Here is a 27,123-nt window from a genome sequence, read left to right as displayed (position 1 = left end):
CTGCAGAGTGTAAAACTGGTATACTAGCCGTGGTCACGGTTATGAGCGGCCCAGATCCTCCTTTTGATTAGTGGGGTTATCTCCTTCCGACGAGGGAGGTGCCTCTCGGGGTTACCTTGGTGGCTTGGTTTCAGTTTGGTTCTCAGTAGTAATATGTTTAATCTTGATTAATTACTATGTAACTAGGTTAATAGTAACTCATCATCTTGTAGTAAATAGCTTTAATAAAATCTTGCCAACACTTAAAAGCAAATGCAGTTGAGTCAGCCAACCTTAGAGCCTCATAGTTTGTGTTATACTTGTTGAGTACAAGTTGTGTACTCACTCTTGCCTCTTCTCTACTTTTTCCTCTTGGCTACGCTACTGCTGCTCAGTTCCTGCCGACACGAGGGAGTTCGCTCAGCGCTACCAGGACTACGAGGACTTCTAGGCGTTCGTCTCCCAATCGACGTCCCTGTGGCGCCCTGCTCAGCTTCGGAGAGTTTATCGTATTTTGTACTTCGCTTCCGCTGTATCAGACATTTTTGTCATTATTGTAATAAATAACATTCGTATTCGCTTTATTATGTCTTTTTACGTGATATGTACTGTGATATACTGTTCATTCTGTTGTATATACATGTGACTTGATCCTGGCACGTATATGATTGCTCGGTTTATGTCCTTTTATTAACCGGGTGTTACACATGGGCAGTAAGATGGCAGGAAGAAACAAGAAGATTCAACTATCCCAACTGGAAGAATGGAGGGAAAAAGCCTACCACAATGCCAAGATCTACAAGGACAGAACTAAGAGATGGCACGACAAGAGAATCAGACCCAAGGAATTCAAGATAGAAGACAAGGTATTACTTTTAATTCCAGGGTCAAGTTCTTTGGGCAAGGAAAACTTCGAAGCAAATGGGATGGGCCATACACCGTCATCCATGCATCTTCACATGGAGCAATCACAATCCAGGATGACAACGGTAAGGTTTTCAAGGTAAATGGTCAATGCTTAAATTTTTTCCTTGAGCCCTCAAATCCAAAGGAAGAAGTAGACGCAATTAATTTAATTGATTTCAATCTTCTTCCTTAAAAAAATATAAATAAAATAAAATAAAATAAAAAATATAATCCAATAAATTGTTGCACTCCCCGGTTTTTCAAATCGACAGAAATTTGCCTCTATTTTTCTTTGTGTCAAATAAAACAGGTACAAGAGAATAAGTGTGTGGGGGGGAGCACCCCCCATAACTCAGGCACAGACCAGCACCGAGTACCACGTGCAAAGCAAGACCTAAAGGATCAACCAAGGGATTAGCCAGCCCCTAGGGTCGGCCAAACCTTGGTGAAGACCCTGCAATGTTTGCTTCGACACACATGCTGGTTTGCACTCCCACGCTCATAGACCTCCCTACTTCCATTAGAGTTTAAAAACTGCTAATTAAAAAAATGTTTTTGCACTCCATGCACTTCATGATAAACTTGCATACTCTTTATTCCTTGACTTTCACCTTGTTCTTGTGAACTAAAACTTAATAGGGAACCCATGCTATCTAATAATTGACTCTTGAGATATGGTTGAACAAATGGAACCTAACTCTTCCATGCAAAGTATTTGGGATTTCTTTTATAAAATAAAAAAAACTTAATAGCATGGCTCCTCGTTTGTTTATGAAATTCCTATCCAAGGCCATATGTTGTTCAAAATTGAAAACCTTCCACATATGCAACTTGTTGTCTCATTGAGCTTTGTCAAATTGTTGTGACCCTTTGTGAGATACATTTCATATTCCCATGATCAACATCACGTACACTCCACACATATTTGCCAACTTCTACACTGGAAGTTGTGCAAGAACATTTCACCCATCCTTCCATATCATCCCACAAAATAAAACTCCATGATATTCATGACTACTCTCTCCAAGTTATCATTCCAAAGAAAAAGGACATGGGCTATTTAAAAAAAAAGAGAGACATTCTCAAGAAAGCATGATGAAAAAAAAAGTTGGACACATGAAGGTCCAAGTATTTTTTTAAGAGAGAGAGAGAGAGAGAAAGCCAATGTCCAAAGAAAAAATGGAGAGGGATGGCTCATGAAAACGAGTTTATATACCATCCACCAAAATATTCACACACATGCACATCTTGATCAAGGTTTATGACTTGTTTCTCCTTTGGATCCGGTCTTTGACTTAGCAACATATGAGGAACAGGTATGCCTTCAAATTTTTCCTACCCTAAGCTCCACATAAGCTTTTCTAGATGTAGGTGAAAAAAGAAGGCAACACTTTGCCTTGGTGAGGAATTCAAAAAGCAAAAAGAGAGATCTGAGAGAACAAACTAAGGAGCTAAGCTATGATTTAATTTTGAAAATTCATAAAACCCAAGTATCTGAGTACGGGAGACTAAGGAACCTGAAGTTTAAACCGTTCCATGTTTCAATTATCAAGATAAGCATGGTAGACACTTAAAAAGTTCATAAGTCAGGGAGAAACTTGGAATAACTTGTATGCAGGTTTCTTCAAAGGAGTTACATCCACCTTAGTCTTCGCCTCTTTACTCGAGGATGAGCAAAGGCTAAGTGTGGGGATTTTGTTGATGGTCCTTAAGTCAGAAATAAGGCCGTCATCTCCTGCATCTTTTCATAATATTCAACCACCAAACGTAGTTGTAGGACTTAACTCTAACCAATTCCACAAGTTTTCGTGATTCTTCGATTGCAGGCACCCATACTCGGAATAAGAAGAAAACACGATGAATACGCAGACAAGTCATAGACGATCGTGTCCTGCATAACACATGCAAAGGAGGCCCACAAACTAGAACAAACCGACCACCCAAGCCCCGGCACCGACCATCTGACATCAGGACCCAACAGGCAGCAACCCAGATGAAGGCGGTGGCCAGAGGCGGCCAAGGGGGGGGTCAGCCGACCCCACCTGGAGGTGTCTCTAGGTGAATTTTGGCGGGAAGGCTGATCCTATCTTCCTGATGGTGGTTACCAATGTTTCCATATTTAATTCTGGCGGGAACCGACCTCCTTGGGCTATAAAAGGGGACTCCCTCACCCCTCACTAGAGAACACACTTTGGAGAGAAGAAGGAGAAGGGGAGAGTCAACCTTAGAGCTATCTTGTAGAGAGTAGGCTAGGGAGTGTGCGAGGAGAAGTTCAGGAGCAGTGCCGGAATTGTCGGCTTCCCTCTGCTTGTACCTTGGCGGATACGAGCCTCTTTCGAGTAAGTATCCGAGTTCATCTACTTGTTGAGTTCTTATCTGAGTTAAGCTTTTGTTATCTTTTGCTTGCGGGATCATCGTCCGTCCTCATGATGGTTGCTCTAGTCTAAATGCTTGAGTCGTGGACGGAGTCGGGGCTAGAGTAGTAATCGATAGCATGGACGTGGTGTCTGGGCTAGAGGTTACCGTTGTTTGCATACCTTCTCCATGGTCTGTCAGGGTAGGCGGCAGGTGGTGACAGCCCTGTCCGTTCTTTGTATTCCCCCACATGAGGGTTGGGTGTAGAGCTAATAGCCGGATACTCTTGGCAGACCAGGAGTAAGCTGGTGCCCGAAGTAAGCAAGTGAGAGCTGGTTTATCTCTACTAAGTATCTCTTCTCTTAGACAACCACACTACCAAAAGGCCACCCTTCTCTCTTCCTCCAGGTAAACTAGTTAGAAGACCGTTACACCTCCGTTCCTCGTGGAAATTTACGATACCCTGAATACTTCCGGGTGAAGTGCTACAATGGAATTTTCATGCACTTGCAGAATTCTCTATGAGAGTTAAGAAATACCAATAGCCATGCGCTCCCACGCTGCACTGCACTGCGCGCCCGCTCTAGCTGCCGGACGCGCAGGCCCAGCGAGGGCGCAGTCGAGGAGACCTCCCCCAAGGTAGATGCTCCAAAATCCCCATGGACACCTGGACTGAACCTAGTCGCAGGTATGATTTTTTCCCCAAAATACATGTGTTTCGCTAACTTAGCTTAGGAAGTAGCGAAATAGAACTTGATAGTAGGATTGTAATAATGTAAAATCTCTGCAGGCTCGATGTAGAGTGTGAAATTAGTGTGCATGCGGTAGAACTATGTGGAGATGTTCCCATTGACAGAGCTATAGAACAAACTGTAGAAGATTATGGGGGAGTTGACTGGGACCAATTGGATATTTTAGAGACAGTTGATGAAGATGGCGAGGGAGTGCAAGATATAATTGATGAGGATCGCTTGTTTCGCCTTTTAGGATTGAGAACCAATGAGGAGCAAAATGAAAGGCGAAGGGAGGGTGAGGCGGAGCCTGAGTTTGAGGGTGCAGGAGATAGGGACACTTTGGGTGGAAATAGGGATGCCGACAATGCTATAGACACAAGTGGTGTGGCAATTCCTGTTGATGATCATGTACCAGGGGAAGGACTATATGTTTATGATCCTAACAAGCCTTGTATGGATATTGGGACTGTTTATCCTAACATGAAAGAGTTCAGGCTTGCTATGAAGCAATTTGCAATAAATGAAGAGTTTGAAGTGCACATAATGAAAACAGACAAGATGAGGTACATTGAAAAGTGCAACGCTGGTGGTTGCCCTTGGCATATTAATGGGAGGACACAACATGATGGGTCTACTGTGAAGGTGTTTAACTATTTTCTAACTGTGTATGTTTAATTTTCATTTTGTTGCTGTACAAATTTAATTTAATTGTTTGTTGGCTTTTTGCAGGTCACAGCTTTGACTAATCATCATACCTGTACTTCAAGTGCAAGGAGGTTGACCACCACTCCAACAAGTACCTGGGTGGCATCAAAAGCCATTCATCTCCTCAGGAAAGAACCCACCATGTGAGCTATTGATATGAAGAAAAAACTAGAAGATGAGCACAACTGTCAGATTCACTATGACATAGTTTGGAAGGGAAGAGATATTGCATTGAAGGAGATGTTTGGCTCATGGCAGGCCAGCTTTCAGATGTTGTTCAACTGGAGGGCTGAGGTACTAAAGAGATCACCTGGTAGTGTCAATGAAATTGATGTGCAAGAGGTAGATGGTGAGTTCCACTTCCGAAGAATGTTTTGTGCATTAAGGCCTTGCATTGATGGATTTCTAGAGGGTTGTAGGCCTTATCTTGCTATAGACTCAACAGCACTTCATGGTAGATGGAATGGGCATTTAGGTGCAGGTACTGCTATAGATGGTCACAATTGGATGTACCCAGTAGCTTTTGGTTTCATAGATGGTGAAACTACAGACAATTGGACATGGTTTACTGTAACACCCGAGTGTTAAAAACTGGGCTTAACTGATTAATTAGTGACCTGAGTTAATCCGTCGCAAATCAAGTCGAAAACTCTGCTCAAACTCAGTTTCATTTTCTGGAGTCTGGGGAAACCGGAACCTCCAGAATTTGGACCCGGAACTTCCGGAAATATCCGGATACTCCGGGTATTCTTCCGGATACTCTGGACCTGAAGCTCCATATCACATGTTTTTAGCCTTCTAACTGTTTCCATATGTTAAAACACTGTTCACTTCAGCACTCTCTCCCCCTCACGAGCCCTCCTTCAGCTCTCTCTCTCCCTCACTAGTCCTCCTTTCTCCCTAAGTCCTAGACCCCAAGATCTTCCATTTCAAGTTGATTCCAAGGCAAAGGGAACCTCTATCGGCGTGGAGAATCATCCTTTCCATTCATTCCTCCTTGGGGTGGCTTCATTTCAACTTGAGAAGGTACCCAAGCTAGGGCTAAATGGAATGATCGTTCTAGGATGTTTTAAGTGATTCCATTTGGGTCAATCATCTTCTTATGAATCACTCTACTAGGGTCTAGAAGGGTTTCAATTTTTGTGGGTTGGTTTTGCCTCAATCAAAACTTCAATTTTGGGGGCGAAAGCAGTGTGAAATCCGGAAACTCCGGGTGTAAGTCTGGATACTCTAGAAATTCCACACTCGGAAACTCAGGGTATTAATCCGGATATTCCGGGTTTTGCAGGATTTTGGACGTCGGGTTGTCTCGGGTAGTGGTGTGTAGCTACGGGTTAGGATTATTTCAAAGTTACAATCATACTGCATGCATTCTTATGTCATACGCATACGTGTAGACGCCGCCGCCGAAGGAGCCGTGTATGAGGCGATCGCCGGGCCACAGGAGCCGCAGGGGCAAGTTCCGCAGGAGAAGTGTGAGCACCCGGCCCAAGGCCCAGCTGAGCCCAGTGTCGAGCAACAGTCCGAAGGCAAGTCCCGGTGCACATCCTATTAATTTAAATTATGGCACCTATATATGTATTTATTACTTGTGCATTACATTTAGGAGTTGATTGAAACCCTAGTTGCATGAACCCTAGGTTTCCTTGAGTTGTACTAGTATGTATAGGACGATAGAAATGCTATGCTAAATAGGTTTCGGTAGAAGTCGAGTAATTCTTGGTTACTCGCGAGATATAGGATAGTTTTATGTTTCCATATATGAGTTACTAATCTTTGGATGAAAGTCTTGGAATGAAAGAAAGAATAGAATCTAAGACCGGGCGGGAGAGGTGTAGTTCCGCCTGTATCGGTTAAGGACCGAACCGTTGTTGGCCCTGTTGATCATGTTTGAACTGTACTAACCGCATGCCGGGAGTAGGAGGTAGTCGAAACCGGTAAGCCGAGTACTGCCTCATCTCGAAAGTACAGGACTCCATCTCACCTCCTGGGGTAGTCGAGTAGTCGCAGAGAAATGGGGATGCATATGTTTACTTTTGGTGCTCTCACGTTGAGCTCGGCTGACCATATGATGGTGGGGCGGTCCTGTAGTTCGAGGCGGGGAGGGGAAAGGTCGGTGTGTGGGGTCCGACGGGGCTTTTATGTGCCGTGTTGGTTAGGTCCACCTTGCAAGGTTAAATCGAATCGATTCGCCATCAGTCGCTCTCGAATATGAGCACCTTGGTCACTGCATCGCAGCGTAGTGTTATAATGAGATGATGAGTATATTTATATACATATGATGATGAACACCTTGAATTATTGTTGATTGCACCACCATGTCTAATATAGTTGATCCATGCAAATATTAGAATAGAGTTAATTTGTATAGAATCTGGAGCTAAAATACTGAAAGTAAGGAATTTCTTTAGTCGCTTTTCTGCAAAATAAACCATCAGCCAAAAGCTTTGCATATCTAGATATGTGGGCTAAGTTATACCCACAGGTCGGGTAAGTCTTGCTGAGTATTAGTTGCTCAGGGCTTTGTTGGAAAAATGATTTCAGGACCCGCACACGTCGACTTCTGTCCGTGTTGCGCCAAGTTCGTTTGACTGGATGCGGATGGGTGGAACGTCGAGGACCCAGGCGCGTAGCTTTGGAGTGTTGGAATTGCACACTCGTGGGCTGAGGGTGTAATTCTTTGTCGTTCTTATACATTGTAGTGGGCAGATTGCATGTTTATCAAACTTTGTATAAAAGGCAGCTACACTTGTATAATATTTTGTATTTCGAACTCGGTTTGTAAAACTCCTTGTTGTTATCGTATGTCACTCTTGTATATTTTCAAATATGGGTTGTGCTTGTACCATCTGCGCCCTCCTTCGCGGGGGACTACCGGTGTTGTTTCGATTGGGCCGTGGGTTGAGAAAGGATCGCCAAATTAAGCCGTTAAGCTAATGCGCCCGATGTGTTCAAATGACGGCCATTACGCTTAATTAGAGTTTTAATTTGGCGGTTCCGTCACAGCTGGTATTAGAGCCGAAACGCAATGGGGTGGTACGAGCACGACTAATTTTGAGATTTTTGCGACCTAAAAACGAGTTTCAACTTAAGATAAAAGGTTATTTGGTAGTGTGGGTGGGTTTATTTGTAATAGGCCTATATAGTTAGTATTAGAGTAGTGGCTAGATTGTGGTTTTGGAGATGAGAGGGTTATCGTAGGACGATCATGCATTGTGCATCATGTCATTCATTGTTTTAAAAAAATTCATGCATTTTGGGGGTGGGAACGAAGTGAAGCATCACGGGTGTATCCGGATACTCCGGACATTGGTCCGGATAGTCCGGGTGCGGTGTCCGGACATTCCGGATTATAGCTCAGATAATCCGGATTTGGCTCTGCAAAACATCCGGCCTTTTGGTTTAATTTATGCTTTCTGCATTCTTCCATGGTGGATTATCTTATAATCAAGATATTGTGACTAAATCAAACGTGGTTGAATGCAGAATGGCAGCACCCCCGAACCCTCCTGATTTGTCTCAGGCCATTGCGGCCATGCTCACCGGACGAGACGAGCAGACGGCACTTCTCCGGGAGATTGTTGAACAAGGCATAGCGCAGCGGCATGAGCAGCACCACCAGCCCGCTGTCCCCGGATATGAGCAGTTTCTGAGCACTCAACCGCCACTGTTCCACAAAGCAGACGAGCCATTGGACGCCGACAGCTGGCTTAAGACCATCAAGTCTAAATTCACGTTGTACCCCTACAATGACAACGACAAGGCGTCATTTGTAGCACAACAGCTCAGGGGTCCCGCACGTACGTGGTGGGACAACCACATGGCCATATTTCCTGCAGGTACTCGGTTTTCTTGGAATGAGTTCAAGGAAGCTTTTAGAGCATGCCATATTCCCGCAGGGGTCATTCGCAGGAAGCTCACCGAGTTCTTGGCCCTGAAACAGGGTAACAACAGTGTTCTATAGTATTCCCAGGCCTTCAACAATTTATCGCAGTATGCGGGATACCACGTAGACACTGATGAGAAGAAACATGCGTGCTTTAGGCAGGGGCTTAGCAGCAAGCTCCAGGATCGCCTGTCAATGTTCAAATTCAACACTTTCAGTGAGATAGTCAATGGGGCTATCATTCAGGAGGACGCCCACCTAGCTCACAAGTCAAAGAAGAAAAGAAAGGCGCCGGCAGCGGGATCTTCAAGCAGCACTCCCCAGAGGTTTCGCTTGGTGCAGTCGGGCCCGCAGCGAGCCCCCTTTCAGCACCAGCCGCAGCAGCAATGGGGGTATTGGCCACCCCAGTATACACAGCCTCAGGGAACGGTCAGGCCTCCGGTTCCTCAGCAGGGCGAGCAGAAGGTCTGGGTGCAGCAGCCGGGGGTACGCCCCAATTTCTTTCCATGTTACAACTGTGGGCAGCCTAGACACTTTGCACAGAACTGCCCGACACCGCCAAAACAGGGCCAACCATCCAATCAGCAGAATCAGAAAGACAAAGTCGCTCACTTCTAACCGGGACAAGTGCATTATACCACCCTTGAGGGTATCCCGGAGGGAGCTCCAGTGATGGCGGGTACGTTTTCTGTAAACGATCGTCCCGTCACCATATTGTTTGACTCTGGGGCATCTCATACATTCATTAGCAAGGAGTGTACCATTAGGCTCGAATTGAAAATAGAAAACATGCCAAATCCATACAATATTCATTCGCCCGGGGGCCAATTAATTACCAAGCAAATTGTCAGGCGAGTGCCTCTCCAGTTACAAGGAAAAGGATTTATAGCACATCTTATAGTACTCCCAACTCAAAGAGTGGATATTATACTTGGCATGAACTGGATGAAGGAACAAGCAGTTCTTTTAGACACTAATGCACATTCTGTGCACATAAAACCATCTGACCATGGGGCTATGACCTTATCTTTAAAGAACCTTGAGTCAACCACTTCCACTGTGAATCACACTGAGGGCAAGGCTTTGGCTGACATACCAGTGGTATGTGAGTACCCGGATGTTTTTCCGGAGGATTTACCCGGGATGCCACCGGATCGCAACGTTGAATTTGTGATTGAATTGCAACCGGGAACGGCACCAATTTCCCGAAGATCTTATCGGATGCCACCCAATGAACTGGTGGAATTAAAGAAGCAATTGCAAGAGCTACTCGATAAAGGCTATATTCGTCCTAGCACTTCGCCCTGGGGCTGTCCAGCACTTTTTGTTAAAAAGAAGGATCAAAGCCTCAGGTTGTGTGTGGACTATAGATTTCTGAATGCCGTCACCATCAATAATAAATATCCACTTCCCCGGATTGATATTTTGTTTGATCAGCTATTCAGGGCCAAAGTATTTTCTAAGATTGATCTCCGCTCGGAATATCATCAGATCAAAATCCGAGCCGAAGATATTCCTAAGACGGCTTTCTCTACCAGATATGGACTATATGAATATCTGGTGATGTCCTTCAGGTTAACAAACGCTCCGGCACATTTCATATATCTCATGAACTCAGTATTTATGCCCGAGCTAGATAAGTTTGTCGTGGTTTTCATCGATGACATTCTTATATTTTCTAAAAATGAAGAAGAGCATGCAGAGCATCTTCGCATCGTCCTTCAGCAAATTTCTAGGCCATGTCAGGGAGCACAAGTTATACGCCAAATTCAGCAAGTGTGAATTTTGTCTCAAAAAGGTGCAATTTCTAGGCCGTGTCATCTCAGAGGACGGTATTTCTGTGGACCCCAGTAAAATTCAAGATGTATTGAATTGGAAGACTCCAGATTTTGCTTCAGAGATTCAGAGTTTCCTTGGGCTAGCAGGTTATTATCGCCGATTTGTATCGGACTTTTCAAAAATTGCTAGACCCGTGACTGAATTATTCAAGAAAGGGGTGAGATTCAATTGGGATGACAAATGTGAGCAGGCTTTTCAGACCCTGAGAAAGCTTCTGACGTCTGCCCCTGTCCTGGCTCAGCCGGATATTACTCGGCCCTTTGATGTATATTGTGATGCATCAGGTACTAGTCCCCACTGTGTCCTCACCCCTGTTTAATCCAGCCGGCTATTATTCGGCCTTGATATGTATTGAATGTAACAGGTATGGGCCTTGGCTGCGTACTCATGCAAGACCAGAGGGTAATTGCTTATGCTTCCAGAGCCCTCAGGCGACATGAGGAGAATTATGCCACGCATGATCTGGAATTGGCAGCCGTGGTGCATGCATTAAAAATCTGGCGCCATTATTTTCTGGGCAACCCTGTTCATATATACTTAGACCATAAGAGTCTTAAGTATATTTTCACCCAGAGCGAGTTGAATTTGCGCCAGAGACGGTGGTTAGAATTGATTAAGGATTATGACTTGGAGATTCATTATCACCCGGGCAAGGCAAATGTTGTTGCTGATGCATTGAGTCGCAAGGCAAGTTGCAACTGCGTCTCAGCTACAGTTTTGCATGAAACTTTGTGCCAAGAAATGGAGAAGATGAATTTGGCTATTGTAGCTGAGGGTACTCTTGCTAACATTGTTCTCACTCCAACTCTTTGAGATCAAGTTATTGCGGCTCAGAAAGACAATATTGGCATGGAAAAGATTAGGCAAAGGCTCAGAGAAAATGACCCTCGAGTGGCATGTTTCCATTTAGATGGCGAGGGTGTTTTATGGTTTAAGAACCGGTTGGTGGTGCCTAAGGATTTAGAACTCCAGAAACAAATTCTTGATGAGGCTCACCTTTCTAGGTATTCCATTCACCCGGGCAGTAACAAAATGTATCAAGATCTCAGACAGCAATTCTGGTGGACCAGGATGAAACGTGAGGTCGCCAAATATGTGTCTGAGTGTGATATCTGTCGATGGGTCAAGGAAAGTCATCTTAGACCTGCTGGCATGCTACAACCGTTGGATATCCCTTCGTGGAAGTGGGAGGATATTAGTATGGACTTCATTGTTGGTTTGCCTCCCACGTCAAAGGGATATGATACTATTTGGGTTATCATTGACCGCCTCACTAAATCGCTTATTTTCTTCCAGTGAAGGCACGTTATTCATCTCATCAATATGCTGAGGTATATATGGCTCGGATTGTGAGTCTTCATGGCGTACCCAAGACAATCATTTCAGACAGAGGCTCACAGTTTGTTGCCCGTTTCTGGGAACAGTTGCATGCATCTCTGGGTACTCACCTTATTCGCAGCTCAGCCTATCATCCTCAGACCGATGGTCAAACTGAGCGAATCAATCAAATTCTGGAGGATATGCTTAGAGCCTGTGTGCTCTCTTATAACAAGAAATGGGATGAATGCCTACCCCTAGCGGAATTCTCTTATAACAACAGTTATCAGGAAAGCATCAAAATGGCTCCTTTTGAGGCGTTATATGGGCGGAGGTGTAGAACACAAGTAAATTGGTCAGAAGCCGGGGAAAGGAATGTGTTTGGCCCTGAGATGGTTAGTGAGGCAGAAGAACAAGTCCAGTTCATACAGGAGAATTTGAAAATAGCCCAATCTCGACAGAAAATTTATGCGGACAAGAAACGTCAATTCGTCTCATTCCAAGTGGGAGACCATGTTTACTTGCGGGTATCTCCAATGAAAGGAGTCTAGCTATTCGGAGTGAAAGGAAAGCTCGCCCCTCGCTATGTCGGGCCTTTTCCTATCATGGAGCGGTGTGGGCCAGTGGCATACCGTTTGGAACTCCCTGCCCACTTATCCGTGGTTCATAATATATTCCATGTTTCCTAGCTCAGAAAATGCCTCCGTGTCCCTACCAAAATTGTGGATATAGAGGAGCTACAAGTGGAACCTGATCTCTCGTATCCTGAACTTCCAATCAAAATTCTTGACCGCAAGGACCGAGTTACTCGACGGCAAACTAGAAGGTTTTATAAAGTGCAATGGAGTAATCACTCTGAAGATGAAGCTACATGGGAGCAAGAGGATTTTCTAAATTCAAAGTATCCGGATTTTATGAACATGCATCAAGGTACATCACATCTCACTCTCTTTTCAACCTTGCACCTACGCACTAAACCTCGGGGCGAGATTTCTTTTTGGGGGGAAGATTGTAACACCCGAGTGTTAAAAACTGGGCTTAACTGATTAATTAGTGACCTGAGTTAATCCGTCGCAAATCAAGTCGAAAACTCTGCTCAAACTCAGTTTCATTTTCTGGAGTCTGGGGAAACCGGAACCTCCGGAATTTGGACCCGGAACTTCCGGAAATATCCAGATACACCGGGTATTAAACCGGAAACTCCGGATTAACCCAGATACTCCGGGTATTCTTCCGAATACTCCGGACCTAAAGATCCATATCACGTGTTTTTAGCCTTCTAACTGTTTCCATATGTTAAAACACCGTTCACTTCAGCTCTCTCTCTCCCTCACGAGCCCTCCTTCAGCTCTCTCTCTCTCCCTCACTAGTCCTCCTTTCTCCCTACGTCCTAGACCCCAAGATCTTCCATTTCAAGTTGATTCCAAGGCAAAGGGAACCTCTATCGGCGTGGAGAATCATCCTTTCCATTCATTCCTCCTTGGGGTGGCTTCATTTCAACTTGAGAAGGTACCCAAGCTAGGGCTAAATGGAATGATCGTTCTAGGATGTTTTAAGTGATTCCGTTTGGGTCAATCATCTTCTTATGAATCACTCTACTAGGGTCTAGGAGGGTTTCGATTTTTGTGGGTTGGTTTTGCCTCAATCAAAACTTCAATTTTGGGGGCGAAAGCAGTGTGAAATCCGGAAACTCCGGGTGTAAGTCCGGATACTCCGGAAATTCCACACCCGGAAACTCAAGGTATTAATCTGGAAATTCTGGGTTTTGCAGGATTTTGGACGTCGGGTTGTCTCGGGAAGTGGTGTGTAGCTACGGGTTAGGATTATTGCAAAGTTACAATCATACTGCTTGCATTCTTATGTCATATGCATACGTGTAGACACCACCGCCGAAGGAGCTGTGTACAAGGCGATCGCCGGGCCAGAGGAGCCGCAGAGGCAAGTTCCGCAGGAGAAGTGTGAGCACCCGGCCCAAGGCCCAGCTCAGCCAGTGTCGAGCAGCAGCCCGAAGGCAAGCCCCGGTGCACATCCTATTAATTTAAATTATGGCACCTATATATGTATTTATTACTTGTGCATTACATTTAGGAGTTGATTGAAACCCTAGTTGCATGAACCCTAGGTTTCCTTGAGTTGTACTAGTATGTATAGGACGATAGAAATGCTATGCTAAATAGGTTTTTGTAGAAGTCGAGTAATTCTTGGTTACTCGCGAGATATAAGATAGTTTTATGTTTCCATATATGAGTTACTAATCTTTGGATGAAAGTCTTGGAATGAAAGAAAGAATAGAATCTGAGACCGGGCGGGAGAGGTGTAGTTCCGCCTGTGTCGGTTAAGGACCGAACCGTTGTTGGCCCTGTTGATCATGTTTGAACTGTACTAACCGCATGCCGGGAGTAGGAGGTAGTCGAAACCGGTAAGCCGAGTACTGCCTCATCTCGAAAGTACAGGACTCCATCTCACCTCCTGGGGTAGTCGAGTAGTCGCAGAGAAATGGGGATGCATATGTTTACTTTTGGTGGTCTCACGTTGAGCTCGGCTGACCATATGATGGTGGGGTGGTCCTGTAGTTCGAGGCGGGGAGGGAAAAGGTCGGTGCGTGGGGTCCGACGGGGCTTTTGCGTGCCGTGTTGGTTAGGTCCACCTTGCAAGGTTAAATCGAATTGATTCGCCGTCAGTCGCTCTCGGATATGAGCACCTTGGTCACTGTGTCGCAGTGTAGTGTTATAACGAGATGATGAGTATATTTATATACATATGATGATGAACACCTTGAATTATTGTTGATTGCACCACCATGTCTGCTATAGTTGATCCATGCAAATATTAGAATAGAGTTAATTTGTATAGAATCTGGAGCTAAAATACTGAAAGTAAGGAATTTCTTTAGTCGCTTTTCTGCAAAATAAACCATTAGCCAAAAGCATTGCATATCTAGATATGTGGGCTAAGTTATACCCACTGGTCGGGTAAGTCTTGCTGAGTATTAGTTGCTCAGTGCTTAGTTGGAAAAATGATTTCAGGACCCGCACATATGGACTTCTGTCCGTGTTGCGCCAAGTTTGTTCGACTGGATGCGGATGGGTGGAACGTCGAGGACCCAGGCGCGTAGCTTTGGAGTGTTGGAATTGCACACTCGTGGGCTGAGCGTGTAATTCTTTGTCGTTCTTATACATTGTAGTGGGCAGATTGCATGTTTGTCAAACTTTGTATAAAAGGCAGCTACACTTGTATAATATTTTGTATTTCGAACTCGGTTTGTAAAACTCCTTGTTGTTATCGTATGTCACTCTTGTATATTTTCAAATATGGGTTGTGCTTGTACCAACTGTGCCCTCCTTCGCGGGGGACTACCGGTGTTGTTTCGATTGGGCCGTAGGTTGAGAAAGGATCGACAAATTAAGCCGTTAAGCTAATGCGCCCGATGTGTTCAAATGACGGCCATTACGTTAATTAGAGTTTTAATTTGGCGGTTCCATCACATTTACTGTCAAAGATGTGTTCCCCCAAGCTGAGGAAAGAGAATGCTTTAGGCATCTAATGCAGAATTTCATTAAGAGATTTGGGGGAGATATTTTTTTCAAAAATGTATCCTGCAGCAAGAACATATAGGCCTGAAGTATACACTAATTTCTTCAATCAAATTGTGGCAGCTAACAGTGAAGTATTGGAGTGGATTCAAAAACACCACAAGCTGAAATGGATGAGAAGTGCCTTCAACCCTCTGATCATATGTGACTATATTACCAACAATCTAGCTGAATATTTCAACAATTGGGTGAGAGATTGGAAGGGTTTGCCTCTAGTTGAGCTTGCAGACAAGATTAGGGAGATGATAATGGTACTTTGGAATAAGAGGCGTGATATTTCAGAGAAGCTTCAAGGTAAAATCCTACCTACAGTGGTACAACAATTGAAAGCAAGAACTAGGGGTTTAGGCAACCTCACAGTGGTGAAGGCGGGTCCATTTGCTGCAGAGGTATATGACACTACCAGCACACATAACAGACATGTTGTCCACATACATTAGTATGAATGTACATGTGGGCAGTGGCAGCACACTAGAAAGCCTTGTCAGCATGCATTGGCCCTCATCACAAGCCAACAAAGTTCTGATGTCAAGCTGGAAGACTTTGTGCATGATTATTATTCAATGCATAGGTTTAAGAATGCATATAAGAGACTGATAGAGCCACTTCCAGATAGGAACATGTGGCCTGAGGTTGACCTTGGTTTTCTAGTTAAGGCACCATTACCAAAAAGACCAGCTAGGAGAACCAGGACACTAAGGATCAAAGGTTGCTTGGAAGGGGGAAGTGGTGGTAAGAGCAAAAAAGAGGCAAAGGATAAGGCTGATCAGGCTGATAAGGATGCTAAATTGGAGGCCCAGGAAGGTGCTCCTCATAAGAGGTAACTAATTAGGGGAAAACGGAAGTGCAACGGGTGTGGTGAATTGGATCACACTGAAACTAGCTACAAGTGCAAGCTTAATGACACAAAGAAAAGGTAGCATCTCATATTCTGAATTTTATGCATGAATGGACACATGGTTTTTAAAATTGTTTGTAACTTTTTCTTTCCTGCAGGGTAAGGAAGCCTAGAAAAAATACCACCAAGTATGGCCCAGATCCTAAAGTCCCTAAACCAAGGGCAAAGAAGAAATTTAAGGAGCCTCCAAATGCAACAGTGCATGCTAAAACTGCTACTGTGGTACCTGAAAATGAAGATTTGGTAGTTGAAACTACTACTTTGGTACCTGAAAATGTTGTTCTAGCTGAAAATGCAATGACAGTAGCTGCAAATGATGTTGTGATGGATACAAATGCAATGTTACTTGCTGAATTTGACACATGGATGGATGAAACTTCAAGGGGCTATTGCGTTTCTACCCCTGTTTTGAACTCCAATTGCGATTTTACCCCTACTTTTTTTGACTTTGCATTTTTACCCTTACTGTTCGCAAATGAACACTCATTCTACCCCTACTCCGTGAACAGCAGTTAACGGTGTTAAAGAAGACAATTTTACCCTTGCAAATATACCCCTACTTTTTTTAGAACTTTGTGAATATACCCCTGTTTTCATTATATTTTAGCAGAATTTCAATAAGAATATGAACAAGTATTTGACAGAAATTTGGACAGCAACATGACATACAAAATTAAGTTGAAACCACATGCATATATGTTGATAATAGATAGATAACATCCCATCATATATACATATCCAAAAGAGATGTAGCACCAAATCAGAACCCCCCATCATACATATCCAAAAGAGAAGCACCATGAGATCACATCCCAACATAGGTGTCCAACAAAAGCGACTGGTATATTACATGATGAGAGGTGGCTGCATCACATTCATGCATCTATTCCTAACAATTGAGCCAATCGCCCTCCTGATCCTCCCCTTCCTCCTCCCCTTCTTCCTCCCCTTCTTCCTTTTCCCCTTCCTCCTCTAGCATTTTCGGTTCCAGATTCATTTTCACTTGGATTTCCTCTTCCTCTTCCTCTTGCTCTTCCTCTTCCTCTTCCCCTCCCTCCTCCAGCAATTTCTGTTTGAACTTGAGTTTCACTTGCATTTCTCCTTCCTCTTCCCCTCTGTAACACCCGGTTTATAAAAGAACATAAACCGAGCAATCATATACGTGCCAGGATCAAGTCACACGTATATACAACAGAATGAACAGTATATCACAGCACATATCACGAATGAGACATAATAAATCGAAATACGAATGTTATTTATTACATAAATGACAAAAATGTCTGATACAGCGGAAGCGAAGTACAAATACGATAAAAGAACTCTCCGAAGCTGAGCAGGGCGCCACAGGGACGTCGACTGGGAGACGAACACCTAGAAGTCCTCGTAGTCCTGGTAGCGCTGAGCGAACTCCCTCGTGTCAGGCAGGAACTGAGCAGCAGTAGCGTAGCCAAGAGGAAAAAGTAGAGAAGAGGCAAGAGTGAGTACACAAGTTGTACTCAACAAGTATAACACAAACTATGAGGCTCTAAGGTTGGCTGACTCAACTGCATTAGCTTTTAAGTGTTGGCAAGATTTTATTAAAGCTATTTACTACAAGTTGATGAATTACCATTAACACAGTTACATAGTAATTAATCAAGATTAAACATGTTACTACTGAGAACCAAACTAAAACCAAGCCACCAAGGTAACCCCGAGAGGCACCTCCCTCGTCGGAAGGAGATAACCCCACTAATCAAAAGGAGGATCTGGGCCGCTCATAACCGTGAGCACGGCTAGTATACCAGTTTTACACTCTGCAGAGGTTGCACATCTTTACCCACAAGCCGTGAGCTACGCTAGAGGTTCATCACACTTCCTTAGGTGAGATGGCTAGCAAACTCACTACGAGGCCGTTACAAAGGACACGTTGGTAAGGTGTAACCGCTAAGGATTCAGTCAATGCAATGATGGGGCCCACCTCGAGGGGGTACAAGACAACACAGACCAGCCTCGTAGCGTAGGGACCATTGAAGCTCGACTCCCCTCTTGCCCCGTAGGTAAGTTACTTCCGAACCAAAATGACCTAATTAGTAAGCCAAGACCGTCCCATTCCAGTCTTGTGGTAGCGCTGTTTTCCTAGGTTGTCGCTCTATGAACCGGTCCTTATGCAGAGTGGCCAACCCAACAGTAAGCACCGTGCTGGCCCCCTAAACCATGTTTCTAACAAAAACCAATTTTAACGAGACGTGAGCCACTCAAGCCACACAGAGGGCCACTCTCAGAATTAAGTTGCATATACCATTAATCAAATTAATTAAAAAGGACCATTATGTGTTATAGCGCGGCACCTAGCACCACTAACCAAAATGCAACCCAAAGGATATATATATAAAGGATATAAAGTGGCTAGGAAATCCTTATAGGCATACAATATTAAAATGCAGTATGAAAATGTATTTAAAAGTGATAGGTTGTTCATGTTATACTTGCCTTCCTCGTACTGCTCCTGCTGCTACTCAAACTGGTCAGAAGATGGCTACTCCGGGTACTGGTGCTGGGGCTCCTCAGATGAATCAACGTCTACTCACGAACACATGGCCAAAACAATGCACAATAATAAGCATACAAGTAAACACTAACAAAAACTAAGAACCAATACATCAATACATAAAAACAGCAAGAAAAACTAGGCTAAAACAATTCTACGCGTTACAACGATCGCGTGGACATAAAGAACGCTTAAAACGGAGCTAAAACGCATTTTCTAGGCTAAAAACAAGGTTCAGGGACTAAACTGCAAGAAAACTAAGGTTCCAGGGGGTTTTCTGCAAAAACCAAGGACCTAAACATAATTAAACATTAAATCTAAGGGCTAGCATGCAAAAACGCAGGGCCTGGACTGCGGGTGCTAATTCTAGAAAGGTCAGGGGGCTATGCGCTAAAATCTGGGCCTCAGTGTAAATATTTTTACACTAAATAGGACTACGGGTTGAATACTCAGAACCCGGGGGGCTCTTTAGCAAAAGGAGCGGGCCGAACCGGTATCTTTGATTCCCAGCCGTCGGATCTGAATCGCGAGGCTCACAACAGACCAGATCGGGATCTAATCTAGGGCGTCGGTTTCGGATCGGATGGACGGAGGGGGTTTGGGCGCGCGGGCGGCGGACGAACACCGCCGGCGACGAATCCCGCGGCGGGGGATCGCCGGAGAAAGCGAAACCGGGCTACGATGCTCGGTTTGGACGGCGGTTTGGCCGTGGAGGTTAACCAGGGAACGCGTAATCCACTGGGGCGGCTAGCTGGGTTCGGGGGGGATTTTGCGGGGTTCGCCATGGCGCCGGGCGGCGCTAGCTCACCGGCGAGTGGCGTTCCGGTGCTTCCAGGGGCTACGGGCCTAAATACCCAGCGCAAAGGAAAGGAGGGGCCGACGTGATGCTCACCGAGGGGTTGTGGTGGCCGGAGTTGCGGCGCAGGGAGGTCGTTGTCGTTGACCGGCGGCGGGATGCTGGCGGTGGTCGTGGATGGGTCGAAGCAAAGGGGCCTCCGAATGTCTGGACCCCTCAGATCGATGTGCGGTGCTCCTGTGAAACCGATGGGAGGGTTAGAAAGGGCCCGGGGCCGACGGCGGCGAGAAAACAGGGCGGCAAAAGTGCTCACCGGCGGCGCAAGGGGGGGTCTCGGCGTGGCGGAGCTGTGGCGTGCTAGGGTTTATGGCGGCGCGGCACCAGAGTGGGGGATGAGGTGCGGAGGGCCACGGGTGGTATTTATAGGGCGGCGGAGCGCCCTTGGCGTGCACGCCTGGGTAGGGGAATCACTGGCGAGAACCACGGCGAGGATCGGGCCGGTGGTTGCGCGGGGGAGACGGGGCTGCCAAGCGGGGCCCACGGGTCAGCGGGCGAAACGCACACGGCGCGGGCGGAAACGCTGGCACGCGGGGCCGGGATGTCAGGGGCGCGAGGGCGACGCGAGGCGGCGGCTGCAGGCGCTGACGTGCGGGGCCCAGTTGGCAGAGGGAGTAGGCGCGCGTGAGAGCGGGGTACGGGACGGGCCGCTGCGTGACGCGGGCGAGCGGGAGCAGGCCGGCACGAGCTGGGCCGGAGTGTGGGCCGGTGCGGAGCCGTGCTGGGCTGGGTCGCGGGAGATGGTTGGATTGGGTTGCCGGGTTTTATTGGGTTGGGTCTGGTTTGGGTTTGGTTGAGTTTCCTTTCTCTCTCTTCTTCTCTATTTCTATTCAAACTCAAACTCAAGACAATGAATTCAAATAAATTTGAATTCAGAATTCTAACCAAACAACAACAAAAAAATGCTCCAGCATGATGCAACAACCAAGTTTATACTTATGATAGATTTTAATTACTTAAGGAACAAAACTTAGATTAAATGCAAGACTAACACAATAAACCTTAGAAATTAAATAAAGCCAATTAAATTCATTATAAATTGCTGAAATTTAAATTAATGTGTTACAGACCCTACCCCCTTAAAGAAATCTCGTCCCCGAGATTTAGCTGGGCTGGCTAGCAAAGAGATCTGGATATGTCTTCTTTAGCTCGTCTTCTCGCTCCCATGTAGCCTCAGCTTCACTGTGGTGACTCCACTGAACTCTGCACATCTTGATGCGCTTGTTCCGAGTAACCCTTTCTGATGTCTCCAGAATCTTCACCGGATGCTCAGTATAAGTCAGATCTTCCTGCACATCTACTCTCTCCAGTGGTGCCTGCTCCTCGGGTACTCGCAAATACCTCTTCAGCTGAGATATATGGAAGACATCATGAACTCCTGAGAGGCTGAGAGGTAACTCCAGGCGATAAGCAACTTCGCCTTTCCGCTCTAGCACCTTGAAAGGACCAACATACCGAGGTGCTAACTTCCCCTTGACATTGAATCTGCGGATCCCTCTCATCGGAGACACCTTCAGATACACATAATCACCGACACTGAAAGTCAGGTCTCTCCGTTTGCCATCTGCATAGCTCTTCTGTCTGCTCTGTGCAATTCTCAGATTTTCTCGCACAGCCTGAACCATCTGCTCTGCATCATCTATGATCTCAGGGCCAAAGAGCTGCTTCTCACCAATCTGATCCCAATAGAGAGGAGTCCTGCACTTTCTGCCATACAATGCCTCAAAGGGGGACTTCTTCAGACTGTTGTTATATGAGAACTCAGCATATGACAGGCACTTATCCCAACTAGTACCATACTGAATGGCACAAGCTCTCAGCATATCCTCCAACACTTGGTTGGTTCTCTCTGTCTGCCCATCTGTCTGAGGATGATAAGCCGTACTGAAACGCAGCTTCGTATCCAGAGAATCGTTAAGCTGCTCCTAGAACCGAGAAGTGAACTGAGACCCTCTGTCCGATATGATCTTCTTGGGCACACCATGTAAGCAGACAATCCGTGAGATGTACAACTCTGCAAGTCTAGCACCAGAGTAAGTAGTGTTCACTGGAATGAAGTGAGCAACCTTTGTCAATCGATCCACTACTACCCATATGGAGTTGTACCCTTTCTGAGTACGAGGCAATCCAACAATGAAGTCCATAGTGATCTCCTCCCATTTCCACTCTGGAATCTTCAAAGGCTGCAATAGACCTGCTGGCCTCTGATGCTCAGCCTTGACACGCTGACAGGTGTCACAAATAGCCACGTACTCTGCCACTGAACGCTTCATTCCATACCATCAGAAATGTTCGTTCAGATCATAGTACATCTTCGTGCTGCCCGGATGAATAGAGTAAGTTGTATCATGGGCCTCACTCAGAATCAACTTCCGGAGATCCTTCACATCAGGCACACAGATCCAGTTCTTGTACCACAAGGTACCCTGATCATCCTCTCTGAAATGTGGGGCCTTGCCCTTCTTGAGCAACTCACGGATCTCCTGCAGCTTCTCATCATCTTTCTGATGCTGCCTGATCTCTGCCTCTAGAGTCGGTACTGCCTCAAATGCTGCACTCGAAGTATGATGCAAGAAGCCCAGACTCAACTGCTCAAACTCCTCACATAACTCTGGAGGCATCTGGAAAGCCACGGCCATGTTGACATAACTTCTTCTGCTCAGAGCATCTGCTACAACATTGGCCTTGCCCGGATGATAGTGAATCTCCAGATCATAATCCTTGACCAACTCTAGCCATCTTCTCTGCCGCATGTTCAGCTCATTCTGCGTGAAAATGTACTTGTGGCTCTTGTGATCAGTGTAGATATCACACCGCTGTCCATACAAGTAATGCCTCCAAATCTTCAGAGCACGCACAACTGCGGCTAACTCAAGATCATGAGTGGGATAATTCAGCTCATGCCAACGTAACTGCCGTGAAGCATAAGCAATCACTCTGCCCTCCTGCATCAGAACACACCCTAAGACCATCCTTCGAAGCATCACAATATACCGTGAACCTCTTGGTCTGGTCTGGTAGAGTCAGGACTGGCGCCGTAGTCAACCTTTTCTTCAGCTCATCGAAGGCCCTCTGACGCTCATCAGTCCATATGAATGCCACATTCTTCTCTAGCAAGGAAGTCAAAAGCTTCGCGATCTTGGAGAAATTCTCAATGAACCTCCGATAATATCAAGCTAAGCCCAAGAATGACCTGACTTCCTTTACTGTCTGCGGTGTCTCCCACTCTAGCACATCCTTCACCTTGCTCGGATCAACAGCAATGCCTCCCTAAGAGATAACATGACCGAGGAATGGCACCTCGTCAATCCAGAACTCGCACTTGCTGAACTTGGCATACAACTGATGCTCTCTCAATCTCTGCAACACGAGCCTCAGATGCTCCTCATGCTCTTCTTCTGTCTTGGAGAAGATCAGAATATCATCAATGAAAATCACCACAAAGACATCCAGATAATCCATGAAGACCATGTTCATCAGATGCATGAAGAAAGCCGGGGCATTAGTCAAGCCGAAGGACATGACCGTGTACTCATACAGCCCGTACTTGCAAGTGAATGCCGTCTTCGGAATATCCCCAGGATGGATCCTCAGCTGAAAATAACCCGAACGAAGATCAATTTTCGAGAATATATGAGCACCTCGAAGCAAATCAAAGAGATCCTCAATACGGGGCAATGGATGTTTGTTCTTGATAGTGACTGCATTCAGCTCCCGATAATCCACACACATCCTCTTCGAGCCATCCTTCTTATCTACCAGCAATAATGGAAAAGCCCAAGGAGAGAAGCTGCAATGGATATAGCCCTTGGCTAGCAACTCATCAATAGTCTTCTTGACTTCTAAATGTTCTATAGGTGCCATACGGTAGGGCCGCTTTGCAATAGGAGCTGTGCCAGGCAAGAGATCAATACAGAACTCAATGGCGCGTTCAGGCGGCATACCTGGCAGATCATCCGGAAAGACATCCGGGAATTCAGACACCACGCGAATACCGTCCGTGGGTCTAGCCTCCATCTGATGAAGAAATCCAGAAGGCTCTGAAGCACTGACTATCACCTCTTGGCCATCAGATGCTGTCAGGTGAACTGCCCGATGAGCACAATCAATTCTGACACCCCACTTGGCAAGAGTATCCATTCCCAGAATCACATCGATACCCTTGGTGTCTAGCACCCTCAGATCAACACTGAACGTTGCCCCCCTTATGGCTACACTGACTCGGGGGCAAACAATATGGGATCTCACTCCCCTCCCGGTGAAGAGACTAGCAGACACTTCCTTAATGCAGTGGTAAAGAAACTATGCTCCTCAACATATGACTTGGTGATGAAAGAATGAGTAGCACCAGTATCGAAAAGCATTGTATCTGGATGGGAGTTGACCATGAACGTACCAATAACCACGTTAGGAGCCTCGGCCGCTGACTCGGCCGTCACGTGGTTCACCCGACCCTGTGCTGGCGCCCTGGGCCGAGCTGGGCGCCCCTGCTGTCCCGCCTGCGCCTTCCGGGGGCAAGTGTTGGCGTAGTGCCCCGGCTGGCCGCAGTGATAGCCAGAGTTCTAAATAGCCGGCTATAGCTTCCGCTAAAGACGGCTATAGCCTCTAGGAAGGACAATCGCTATGGCATTTAGCCCGCTAAAACCAGCTATAGCCCGCTAAATGCCGGCTATAGCCCGCTAAACGCCGTAACGGTGACCTTGCCGCTAAATGCCTTAGCCGGCGATTTAAAACCATGGTGATAGCAGACGCGTGCAAGTGTCGAAGCCTGCTGTCCGGTAGGAGCTGCCGGACGTGGAGCCTGCGGTGCTCGCGGAGCTGGTGGAGCACGAGCCGGAGGTGCTGGTAACCTCGGGCCCTGACCTGCCTGCTGCTGTCGAGGCGGGTACTGCTGCGGCCTCTGCTGGTACGGCTGGGGGGCCGGTACTGCTGCTGGTACTGCTGCGGCGGCTGGAGGCGAGGACGAGTGTTGCTGCCGGAAGCAACGGGGACAATCTTCCTCTTCTTTTCCTCCATCTCCAGGTGCTTGCGCTCAGTGTTGAGTGCGCTGTCAACCAGATGGTTGAAGTCGTCGAAGCGGAGGTTGAGCAGCGCGTACTGGAGGTAGTCCTCAAGACCCTCCATGAAGTGCTCCTGCTTCTTGCGGTCATCCGCAACATCGGCAGGGGCGTAGCGAGCCAGCTGAAGAAAGCGATCACGATACTCCGTGACCGACATAGTCCCTTGAATTGACAAAGACAGATAGATATCGAAAGCTTAACTCAAGATTCATAAGGATAGAACAAGGGGCATTAGCTCAAAAGAAACCGCTAAATGATTATATCTGAGATTACCTGCTTCAGTGCAAGGAACTCCTTCTGCTTCATCTTCATAACGCCCGCGGGGACGTTGTGGCTAGCGGAAGCGCTCCCTGAACTGGAGCCAGGTGAGAGCCTCGCGGTCCTGAACTGGGTGGGACTCCCACCAGTCCAAAGCTGCCCCTCGCAGCTATCCTGCTGCGTACAAGACGCGCTCACGATCATCGCACTGGGCGATGTCCAACTGGCGCTCCACTGCACGGAGCCAGTCGTCAGCCTGAAGAGGGTCGGACGTGTGAGAGAACGTCGGCGGGTGACCCCTCAGGAACTCAGCACGCCTGTCGCGAGGCTGCGGCGGTGGAGGAGGCGGAGGCTGAGTGTGAGCCTGCTGAAAAGCCTGAACAGTGTTGTTCAGGGTGGCCATCATCTGCATCTGGAGCTGGAAGTACTGCTCCGGAGTCAAAGGCGGAGGCATCGGGATCCCGGTCCCCTGGGTGTTCTGACCCTGGTTGTTCTGCCCCTGCTGGTCAGAACCACGCCTGGTGTTCACCATCTGATTTTGGACAAAAGATTTCACGAATAAGGATATTGCAGGAATAAATTCAGATGGATATGATAACTCTTTGCGGAAAAAGACTTAGCCATGATAAAGTAGACAGGATAGAATGGACTGTTTTACCCCAACGATCTAACTCATTTTATTAATTAATTAACTTTAGCATAAGAGTGATTTTCTTTAAACAAATTTAAACTACTAAGCTATGCAATCAACCAAAAATCCAAATCAAACATGTAGCATAATAACAAGCAGTCAATTTTCACGACTTAGCCGAGTTTAACATACGACTCGACTAACACAACGCGTCGCGGAACGTGCTATCGTATTATTATAAAAGGGTCACCTAGCTAATACTCATGGTGGTCAGATGACTGATTCGGTCCAAAATCTACGAAAACTATTCTTCAGAGAGAGAGATCAAGGCAAGACAGGTAAAAGTCATAGAATTCAAGGGGTATAATAGTAAAATAGTTTCAGCAGGCAAGGATTGGAGAGAAGAAGTCCTAAAACTCGACCAGTTCTATCTAGGCTTCGCCCTACAGTCGATACGGCTCTGATACCACTCTGTAACACCCGGTTTATAAAAGAACATAAACCGAGCAATCATATACGTGCCAGGATCAAGTCACACGTATATACAACAGAATGAATAGTATATCACAGCACATATCACGAATGAGACATAATAAATCGAAATACGAATGTTATTTATTACATAAATGACAAAAATGTCTGATACAGCAGGAAGTGAAGTACAAATACGATAAAAGAACTCTCCGAAGCTGAGCAGGGCGCCACAGGGCCGTCGACTGGGAGACGAACACCTAGAAGTCCTCGTAGTCCTGGTAGCGCTGAGCGAACTCCCTCGAGTCAGCAGGAACTGAGCAGCAGTAGTGTAGCCAAGAGGAAAAAGTAGAGAAGACGCAAGAGTGAGTACATAACTTGTACTCAACAAGTATAACACAAACTATGAGGCTCTAAGGTTGGCTGACTCAACTGCATTAGCTTTTAAGTATTGGCAAGATTTTATTAAAGCTATTTACTACAAGTTGATGAATTACCATTAACCCAGTTACATAGTAATTAATCAAGATTAAGCATGTTACTACTGAGAACCAAACTGAAACCAAGCCACCAAGGTAACCCCGAGAGGCACCTCCCTCGTCGGAAGGAGATAACCCCACTAATCAAAAGGAGAATCTGGGCCGCTCATAACCGTGAGCACGGCTAGTATACCAGTTTTACACTCTGCAGAGGTTGCACATCTTTACCCACAAGCCGTGAGCTACGCTAGAGGTTCATCACACTTCCTTAGGTGAGATGGCTAGCAAACTCACTACGAGGCCGTTACAAAGGACACGTTGGTAAGGTGTAACCGCTAAGGATTCAGTCAATGCAACGATGGGGCCCACCTCGAGGGGGTACAAGACAACACAGACCAGCCTCGTAGCGTAGGGACCATTGAAGCTCGACTCCCCTCTTGCCCCGTAGGTAAGTTACTCCCGAACCAAAATGACCTAATTAGTAAGCCAAGACCGTCCCATTCCAGTCTTGTGGTAGTGCTGTTGTCCCAGGTTGTCGCTCTATGAACCGGTCCTTATGGAGAGTGGCCAACCCAGCAGTAAGCACCGTGCTGGCCCCCTAAACCATGTTTCTAACAAAAACCAAT

The sequence above is a fragment of the Panicum virgatum genome, chromosome 9N (genome assembly GCF_016808335.1).
Source record: "Panicum virgatum strain AP13 chromosome 9N, P.virgatum_v5, whole genome shotgun sequence".
Lineage (NCBI taxonomy): Eukaryota > Viridiplantae > Streptophyta > Magnoliopsida > Poales > Poaceae > Panicum > Panicum virgatum.
This window is presented reverse-complemented; position numbering follows the sequence as displayed.